This window comes from Clytia hemisphaerica, unplaced genomic scaffold (assembly GCF_902728285.1).
Source record: "Clytia hemisphaerica strain Z4C2 unplaced genomic scaffold, Clytia hemisphaerica genome assembly, whole genome shotgun sequence".
Lineage (NCBI taxonomy): Eukaryota > Metazoa > Cnidaria > Hydrozoa > Leptothecata > Clytiidae > Clytia > Clytia hemisphaerica.
In genome coordinates, this window is record NW_027103900.1 from 1,346,672 (window position 1) to 1,357,454 (window position 10,783).

The 10,783-nt window shown below is 36.0% G+C and overlaps 1 protein-coding gene across 1 annotated transcript in view; it reads left to right on the forward strand.

Annotated features, from left to right (window-relative positions):
- Positions 1 to 5,909: 5,909 nt before the first annotated feature.
- Positions 5,910 to 10,783, forward strand: part of LOC136808871 (WAS/WASL-interacting protein family member 1-like) — a 20,266-nt gene continuing 15,392 nt past the window's right edge. The window contains exon 1 of the mRNA XM_067065430.1: positions 5,910 to 6,000. The gene's annotated coding sequence lies outside the window, so the exon portion shown is untranslated. The remainder of the gene's footprint in view (positions 6,001 to 10,783) is intronic.

Sequence of the window (10,783 nt, forward strand, 5' to 3'; positions counted from 1 at the left end):
ATTATCCCGTTACGTCACAGTTCCCGTATTATCAGCTTTTTCATACTTACTGATGGAGCTAGATAATATTCTCTGGCGTCCATCAGTAATGTAAATAAAGCCTGGAATACACGGTCACGAGGTTGCTCTTCTCTATTAACTATCCCTATGAGCCTATGAGATGATTCTGCCGAAATAAATACCATCTTTTTTTTCTTCAGACCGAAAAACCGACAAAAAGGGTCACACTGTAGAACCGTACGCTCCCTTTAAACGGTGTGGATGTATCGTAGCTTAGAATATTTTTTCACTTTTATATTTTTGTGGGGTGTGCACTGTTTAAACCAGTACTAATGCCTAAATACTTTTAAAATTTTCAAGTCAAAAGACTGATGACTTCTGTAGGGGGGGGTATTTTTAAAGATCGACCTGTAAAGTACCAAATATGACGAGACTTAGTCGTCGGAGGAATAACACTAACCAGAATAATAAAATTAGCAAATTCATGATTTTAGCCAAATTCACATTCTGGTCAGTTAGCTACTATATCAAAACCAAAAGGTTAAAAAAACTCAAGTACTACAATCAACACCAAATATATTGAGAATCAAGTTCCTTTAAAACATCCGGCCTGAAAAGTAAGCTAGAGCACCTAAATATGATTGTGGTTTTTATAAGTTTGCAGTTTATAACTTTGATTGTAGATTGGTACCTTACCAACCTCGTGCCCGTGTATCCCAGGCTTTATTTACACTACTGATGGACGCCAGAGAATAATTATCTAGCGCCATATAGTTAAAGCATAAAAAAGCTGATGATGCGCAGGGAACGAGGTTGGGTACCTTACCTTACCGTTGATGACTTGATCTTTCTAGTACTGGGAGGTCCACGCCATCCAGAATTTTCTCGAGGTTAGATCCTTCATGGTTAGATTTCCATATTTTGTCTATAATTTGTTGAGGGCTGACCAGGCTTTTGCTTGTCTGATTTCCATATCTCGTTTTTTAGAGAAAATGAAAATGAAATTCTTGAACAGCTTTGATATGTCTTGAAACACCCCCTTCTCACAGACCCGGTAGGATTTATTAGCCGGTGAGGGTAAAAATAACAGACCACTCGATGGGGATTGAAATTACAATGTTCTTTTATGGCTGGGGACTTGAATTATATTGTTTTCTAGCTAGAAAATTCAGTAGGGATGGAAAAAATAGCACAATATTTTACAGTGCGGATTTGCTTATCTGCTTATTTCAGCGGGGACAAAAATTAGAGTATAATTTTCTACTGGGAACGATATTTTTGCAAATTTTTCCAGTAGGAAGGGTTCCCAGTGGGTCTGTGAGAAGGGGTGTCTTGAACCCTGTCTTCTTTGCATTGACAAAAAGACCTAAAGTCTATTCACGATAAGTGTGCACTCTTTTTTCTTTTACCTATAACTTTTGAAGGAATTCTTCAATCTTTATAAATTTGGTATCGTTGGAAAGATATTAGTGAGTGGAACAATTTGAAATAAAAAAAACTTTAAAAAGATTATAAAAATGAAGATGAAAATGGAGAAGAAAAAAATGAAGATCTTGTAGAAAAGTGCTATAACTATCATTTTCACTGAAGTGAATCCTTAATCTTCGAACGTCATCACTGTGAAAAAAAATTCTCAAAAATAATCATTCAGTCAAAAGATATCAAACAAAGTTATAAGCTGATTGACGTCTAAAAACGCTGCTTTCTGTAGTTTTTTGCTGTTTTTTGGGGTCAATCCCTTATTAAATTTGTATCATAACTTTATATTGAATAAATATTTTAATGAAATTTCTTCACAGTGATGATCTCCTAAGATCAAAAAATCTCTCCAGTGAAAATGAAAGTTATAGCACTTTTCTACAAGATCTTAATTTTTTTCAAGATCTTAATTTTTTTTTTTTTGGTGCTTCTTCAATACGATGAACGAAGATACCTTAAGGGAAATTATTTTGGCGGGAACTAATTTTGGCGAGCGGCGAAAATCTTAAAAAAATTTAATTTTGGCGGGAACTAATTTTGGCGAGTCAACGAAATTTTTAATTTTGGCGGGAACTAATTTTGGCGAATGAAAACGTAAATTTGTTCTATTTTGCCTTATTTAGAGCAATTTTGATGAATTTCAGGGGTTATTTTGGCAAGGAAACAAAAAATTTAATTTTGGCGGGAACTTATTTTGGCGAGTGAGCAAAATATTTAATTTTGGCGGGAACTAATTTTGGTGAATTTCGTCTAAATTCGCCAAATCCGCCAAAATTAGTTCCCGCCAAAATAAGTTCCCTTAAGGTAGTTGCATCATTGAGAAGGTCAGGGATGATGCATAGATCATCGGCATAATCAGCATCAGTAATCATATCGGGGGATGTCTACGGCTTTTTTGTTGTTTCAAAGTATGCCTAAATTCATTATTAATTTGGCTGCTTTTCTCATTCTAGCATCAAGGCAAATTACAAAGAGGTATGGAGTGAGCGTGCCACCTTGCAAAACTTCTTTGGTTATGTTAAGAATAGCAGTGCTGCCGTTTGAAGATCTTACCATCGATTTTGTATTCTTATAAAGCATCATTATAGTTAAAACAGTTTCTTCAGGTGTGTCATATGAGAGTAAGACCTGTTCCATTTTGGTTCTAATTATAAGTCGCTATATAAATATACAAAAAAAAATTGTTTCACGCCACGGTGATAGATATTTATGCTGCTGATACTTGCACTTAAATACTGGCAGTTTTGGCTATATAAGGATTCTTATTTCAAAAATCAGGCAAATGCTGAGGAAAGAGGGTTCAGCGTCAGTGAGAAAGCATTTCTATTATAACAAACGTTAACGAGTTTAGCTATTCTATTAACGAGATAATTTGCTTAAGTTTGGTATATAAAATTCTCCTTAATTTTCAAATAAAATTTAAGACTTCCCGTTGCATTTCTTTCTTTATCAAAATGGGAAACAGGACAGTTAAACATCAAAAGCTTTATTTTCATTAATTGCCTTTTCGAAACAAAATGTCCGCAAATTCATACTTCCGCATTTCTTTTTTTCGATATTCCGTTTCAAAAAACTTGATTCTATTATTGTATTAAAGTTTCTCTATTCGAGGTGGAATAACTTATAGAAAGATTTTTGCTACAACCAAAGTTGTAACATTTGAAACAACAAAACAGGAATGTCACAAATCACATATAGTTTTAAAGTGCGGGGAATGTTTGGAGCATTAGGTAGGATCTCAGGATATAAAACTATATTAAAATTCATCTTTAAGCTTTGATAAAATACAAAACACCAAGAAAAATCTTTGGTGGTTTGAAGTATTCAATATACACTGTGATTTGGAAATCTCGATAAATTTGTCAGTAGAGAAATAAGTATGCTTTATATATATATATATCAAAAATTGCCTTCAATAAGTCACAGCTATTCAGGTCAGCGTATAAGCTATTCGCGCTGATGATGACCCACCTCTTTGTTTGATACCCACGTGTGAAAGAAACTTATAATGATGTATGTACATGTAACAACCAGTGTCGTGTCAAGATTGGTCATAGCCTCGTCCCTGTGTATCCCAGGCTTTTTTATTTACGTTACTGATGGGCATGAGGGGGTAGTACTGTCAGTAAGCATAAAAAGGTAATATGCAGGGCAGGAAAACAAGCTTTAATTGACCCATAAAAATCTTATGAATGTTTTGAGTTTTCGCAGGTAAGCAGGAATTAAAAGTTCCATTCCAAGAATCCCGCCCCTGGCAGAAAGAGACGTATTATTGCTCTAATGACCATAAAGTTCAGTTTGCGAAAAAAACACGAAACAGCCTCTGAATATCGTAATATCGTTCTTTGTTTGAAATCATATCTGAGAGTCTCTTAATAAATTTTAGACATTCTCATCCAGTTCCAGCTGCGAATGAGCCGTGCTCAATTTGAAGAACTCGTTCGTTGTACTCTCGCTTTTTATCATTTTCATTTACGACGTAACTTCGCGTCGGATCTTGAGTGGCGTACCTCTTCGCTAATGGGTTGAAAACCCTTACATCAAAAAATGCTTTTTGGCCGGTCACCCAAAATCCTCTTGCTGATACATCGAGTCTGGCTTCACGAGATGTGTTGGCAGATTTCGGTAGAGTTTCAGTACCTACTCTACGATGGCCCCTAAGGCTCACCACGCACTTCCAGTTCTTATAAAATTTGTGAACTAGAACTGTCTAGGGTCATGGCCCAGAAGGCTCACAAGACACTGCGCACTTCCGAGTTTTTTTGTGACGACATTGCACACTTCTAAAAATATTTTAGAAACGTAAAAGTCCCCCTCGAAAGATAGCCGTTCTGGTCAGCAAAATAGATACCGAGTTGTAATAAGTGAGTTGATGATAATAGCGAAGAGGCTCGGAAATCCCGAGTTATATTTCTTGAGTTCAAAAGCCGAGTTAGTTACGGAAAACCGAGTTATGACGTTATTTTTCGGAAATTTCGACGTCATTTTGTACCTTCTATATGACGTCATTCTCAATTCTGTAGCTCGTTTTTTTTCCTTGACTTTAAAATTTCGAGTTATCTCTGATGGTATCTAAACTCAAGTAAGTCCTGCCTTTAAATTTTCGAGTCATTTCTCGTTTTTTAACTCGGTTTTGTTTCTTTTAAATTTTCGAGTTATTTTCCTTCCTGTAGATTCTCGGATTCTCGAATTATTTTCACAGCAGAAGGCTCAAAACACACACACACACACTTCTAGTTTTCATGCACTTAGGGTGGTCCTATGGCGGAAAATACCAGCGGCGTGGAGGCAAAAAAACAAAGTTGATATTTGCTCACTTTTTGCTTCCCAGATTTTTGCCACTGGGGGGAATTTTGCAGACCAGGACTTAACTCAGAAATTTTAACCTGTAACTCTTGATATGAGCAACTCGGAAATTTTAACTCATTTTGCGTAACTCGACATTCATTTTATAGACCAAAAAAAAAATTGATCGCGCGGGCCGCTCGCTTGGAAATTTCCCGCCCTGACAAAAAGTCAGAAGTGCGCAGTGTCACTTGAGCCTTCTGGGCCATTGACCATAGGCAGTTCTAGTTCACAAATTTTATAAGAACTGGAAGTGCGTAAAAACTAGAAGTGCGTGTTTTGAGCCTTCTGGGCCATCGTACTAACGGATATAAGGTTGGTTCTTTCCGGACATCTCAGCAAACCTTTGATAGCTGGTTTGCTATGAAGCCGCTGATATCGTTGTGCCTCATTGATACGAAACCACCTTTTTTGCACGTCAGGGCATATTCGAGCGAGAACGGAGTTCCACATTTGCAATGGGAAGGTGTACGCTGTGTAATGCCCACCCGTAACGGATTCTGATTAGGTCAACGAAACATTGCTTGTTGAGAATGTATCCTTCGTTTTGAACAGGCAAAGTCGTGAGCCATGCTTAGGCTCTGTGTTGTCGATTGAGCTCCATCAGCTGGACTTGATTTCTTTGGAGAGTCAGGTCGTTGTGAGGTGAAGAACGATGTTGCTATTTCGTTCCCTCTTTTCATTCTTGATTTTCTTTGTAGGCAGGCGAGGATCAAGTTTATATGCATATTCTTGGCTTACGATTGTCTCGGATAGATTGGATGTGATGAGTAGTAGTAGTAGTAGTTAGATTCCGTTTTCTCAGCAAAAAACACAAATTAAAAATTTGGCGTTGATTGGGCGGATGGAAGGGTGGTAAAGAAAAAATGAGCGAGGAGAGAAGGTTGTTAGGTTAGTAGGGGCGTATAATTTGCCGAATGAATTTTTCGCGGAATCAGCAGGCGGACCTCCTGGTTTGGTTGATTTTGTCAGAGGATTGGGACGAAACATAGATTTCTCCATCTTGAATCCGAATAAACTTGACTTGGCTGAGAGGTTTTAACCTGTTACAATAATAGCTAATTTGTGACTCATTTTACTGTTCATTTAGTTTAGAAAAAAATTATTGTATTTATCTGTTATTGTATGTGAATTTTAATGGTTGAACTGGACTGGTGTTAGGGATATTAGAACATGGTTAGTTTCTTTTCTTATAAATTTGTTTTCATTTATACTTGCTAAGCTATCATTGTCTGGAAGAAAAACCTTATATTTTCTGACATTATAGTTACTAGAAATTTTTTCCTGCTTCATACTTTTTATGGCGCGCGGAAGCGCCAATAAATACAATACTATCTTGTTTAAAACAATACTATCTTGTTTAAAACAATACTATCTTGTTTAAAACAATACTATCTTGTTTAAAACAATACTATCTTGTTTAAAACAATACTATCTTTTTAAAACATACTATTTTCGTTTAAAAACATACCCAGACGGTGTCAATTGAACGAATCGAACGCCAAATCAATTGAAAGCAATTGAACACAATCGAATAATTGCAATTCGATTGTCGAACGCAATAGACCTTTTTTCAAAGAGGCCACCCTGTTGAATAATTATGTAGTCCAGCAGAAAAACAATGATAAAACCATGCATAATTATTACAATATGCATGATACAGTAATTATGCATGGCTCTATCATTGTTTTTATGGCTGGACTACATAATTATTCAACAGGACATCCTCTTTGAAAAAAGGTCTATCGAATCGCAATCGAATATTACCCAGGATTCGTTCGATTGCTTCGATTACGTTCGATTGATTTAGATTTTATTCGCTTTCGTACGATACTTAATAAGCGCTCGGCCGCCAGCGCTAAAAAGCTCTAACAGAGTGATCCAATTTAATTTAATCGTAATCAAACTTGTCAAACATAATCGTAATCGAACCAATGGAACATAGTCAACTATTAATCGAACCAATACAACGTTACTCGAACGCTAGCCTGGATATCCAGACCGTGAACTGTTTCACTGTCTAGTTTTTTTTAATATTTTGTCTCTGGTTTACGGTCTGGTCCAAGTAACTCGTCTGCAGGGATATCTGTCCCTGCATATGCGAGTGTCTCTAATTGGTCAGTACGCGCCCAGTCACTGAGTATAATTTTCGCGGGGTTTTCGATATTTTTCGATGCGCGCGCATAATTTATGGAAAAAGCTGACATTGCAAAAAAAGATAAACAAATGAAAATGAATACACAGGTTCATTTCTAAACAAAATGGCTGATGGAAAGGAGCCTTTATGAATGTGGCTGACAGTTGGCACAGGTGTTTGCCACAAGCAAAAGTTGGTAATGCAAAGTCTCACAAAATCGCATTTAGCAGACGCAAAAAAAAAACTCCATAATGGCGGCACCATGCGAGAGAGCAATCACAATACAAAATAAACAAATTTCAAAGGCTCATTGTAAGTGATTGAGTGGAGCTATCATCAAAAAATAAAAATAAAACAAACCTTTGACCTTTCAATAATCCAAACAAACAAAATATTTCAAATGAATTGATGTTTAAGTTTGAAAACAAGCACCATTTCCACCATACACTTTTAGAGCAAAAAGCAGCATTTCGCTGAAATCTGCTGCTCTTCTCGGGCAAATAATTTCTCAGAATGTCAAAGAGTCTGGTGCTGAATATATAGTTTAGTGGGTCAAGCTTGTTTTAGTTCTCTATCTTAGATAAAGCCTGAAACCTCATCTGAGACGGGGTCATAAACGATCTTTGTCTTTTTTGAAGTCGTACAATCTTTTACTTCTTAAAACCATTTAGATTCAGGTTTTGTATATAATAACAAAGATATTGAACCAAAATTGGTTTCATTAAAGCTCTTTTCTTTCAGCGAAATAAGCCTTTAGTATAAATTTCAACCCCCGGTTTTATTTCGATATTTACAATGTGATTTTATAGCGGGAGTTGGGAACCGGCTAGATTGTGTGATCTGATTGGCTGAATGAGCAAACGCGGGACTCGGCCCAAGACTTTTTACCCGCGTTTTAAACGCGTTTACGGCAATGTTTATTCTTTACACTTTCGTTTTCAAAATCTGTTGAACATGGATTTTGGCTTGTGACGATTACCTCACGTAACATCTGTGTTGGATGTGGTTTGAATTAGTTTTGAAAGGCTTTTGAGTTTGTAAAAGAAGTTTTATGGTAAGTAATTATGTGTGTCTGCCTGGGTTTCCAAAGTTTTGAGATTCTGTCAACAAGGGTTCACTCACAGACTGTGTCATTCAAAACTGTATCAGACTTTTTTAGTTGCACCAGACTCTAAAATTTTAGAATCTTTGTATGTTGAGGTAAGAGTTTTTTTTCTCTAAAATTTAGAGTCTGGATACCCAGGCTACTCGAACGCAATCGAACACAATCAAATATTACCTAGGAATCGGCCGTTCAATTGAGATTCGATTGGTTCGATGGCGATTTTTGTTCGAAGTTGTTCAATTGACACTGTCTGGACATACTATCTTTTTTTAAACAATACTATCTACGTTTAAAAACATACTATCCTGTACTATCTTTTTAAAGCGATTTTTAAGCCGAGTTAACAGCTTTTTAACGAGTGAAAAAATATATTTTTTAAATGTCAAGTAAGGTTTTGTCTCTTTTACCCAAATCATAGGGGCTACGGTGGTGGAGAGTGGGTACCTTCTTGGGGTAGAGTGACACACACATTGAACGCAATAGCAGCATTTCAAATAAACATGGCGTTAAGGAGGAGGGGAAGGCCAACCTGGGCCAACCAAAATCATTAATGAGGAACAAGTTTCTGGTTTAAAAAGGATTGGACTCAACGACCCCTAGCTGGACAAATTTGACCAAGTTTGACCAAATTTCGATCTTTCAGGGGGTAGAAAGTTGAAATTTTCCGATTTTTTCCAACCCTTAGTGGGACTGAAATTTGATTTTCTGATTTTTCCGACCCTTAGCGGGAAATCCAAAAAAGCTACCCTTAAGGACGGCACATACCGTACCCTCCATTTGCATAAATACCGCCCCCCGGGTGCAGAAAGCACGCTGAGAGAACGTGATGATCAGCCACATGTTATCATAATGCGCATGCGCACCGTTGGAAATTGGATAAGCGAGACAAGAAAGATTTATAACTCAGAATTTTTTATAATCAGTCAAATTAGTTGATCTATAACCTGACAACCCTAACTCGGCCTTATTGAAGAAAGAAGAAAAGTTTCAATTTCAATTTTGGATGTAAGTATCGGTTCAAATATGATAGTTTCTTTTTAAATGAGATAGTATTGTTTTAAAAAGATATTATGTTTTTAAACGAAGATAGTATTGTTTTAAAAATATAGTATGTTTTTAAACGAAGATAGTATCGTTTTAGAAAGATAGTATATTTTTAAACGAAGATAGTATGTTTAAAAAAAAAGATAGCATTGTTTTTAAAAGATAATATGTTTTTAAACGAAGATACTATTGTTTTAAAAAGAAAGTATGTTTTTAAACGAAGATAATCTTGTTTTAAAAAGAAAGTATGGTTTTAAACGAAGATAGTATTGTTTTAAGAAGATGGTATGCTTTTAAAAGAAAATAGTATTGTTTTAAAAAGATAGTATGGTTTTAAACGAAGATAGTATTGTTTTAAGAAGATGGTATGCTTTTAAACGAAGATAGTATTTTAAAAAGATAATAAGGGCCGCTCTAAGGTTAACAGATGTGCGCACCCATTTAGTTTGGCAAATTAAAGGTGGCGGCATAAGATTCTGTTGATTGCCGACTTGATTCATCAGGATTTACTAGATCTTAAAAATCCGACAAAATTTACTACTGACCGACTGGATTTGAAGATGTTTTAGGACCCGAATGGAACATATTTTTGATTGCCGCCCAAGGCTTTTTAGTTCCTGTTTGGCCTGTGCTTATTTNACAACTTCTCTAAAACTCTCTAAAAAAGGGTGTCAAAATTAGAAGAGGGATGTCAACAATAAACCAACTTACAGTAAGATTCCCCAGGAAAGATCCTTGGAAGCGAAGATTCTGGAAGCTTTAAATAATCTTGATAAATAACACGTCGTAAAATTAACTGATTAATGAAAAATGGACTAAACCTCTTCCTTGGAAAATCCAAGATCAGAAGACCCCTCTGGAAAAGTTTGCGGTGGATACTCCTGTCAGGTAGAATAGAAGTCCTACGTTATCCCAGCTATAAGCAGATCCCAGCTGATTTATTGCTTTAACCAAATAGTTTTAAAAAAGTAGGGCATCTAAAATATGCAGTACAGACATGAGCATGACACATGAGGATTCGAAAGGAATGTTTTTAAGGTGTTTACCCGTCCATTAATAAACACAGAAGTAAGCAAATCATATCTTTTCCGTGTTTAAGTCTAAACAGAGCTTTACACCGAAAATACATTCGAATTTTAAAATGTAAACAGCGCTTTGAAAATCGAAGGTTTTTGAGTGTCTACACGAGCGCGCAAATGTTTTCGAATGTTTTGAAACAATTTGTTTTAGTAAGTACGTTTAATCTGGACAGTCTGGAGAATGTTATTTGTCTCTTGATCTTTCGAAATCATTGAAATATTTTTTTCTGAGAGGGGAAGGACTCTGATATTTTCTTTTTCTGAATGTTGTATTAGCAGTGGGCTATAGAGACCTTTTTTTTCAAAATTAAGTTTGCATAATTTTTTTTGGTGGGTTGGGACCCAAATAACATAAATCTAAAATATTTTTTGAAATTTCCCAAAAATGGCGGTTCTCCGCCCTTTTTTATGCCCAAAATGGGCCATTTTCGGGCAATCTTGCTTGGAAAAAAAATCTAAAACCTGCTGTGTTGGTGCTACAACCCTCAAATTGGGCTCAAAATGTTCCTTGGAAAAAAGTAGGATTAGAATGTAACAATTATATAGCTCTGGCATATATATAAATGCAGAAAATTGAGGGATTTTGGTCAAAAT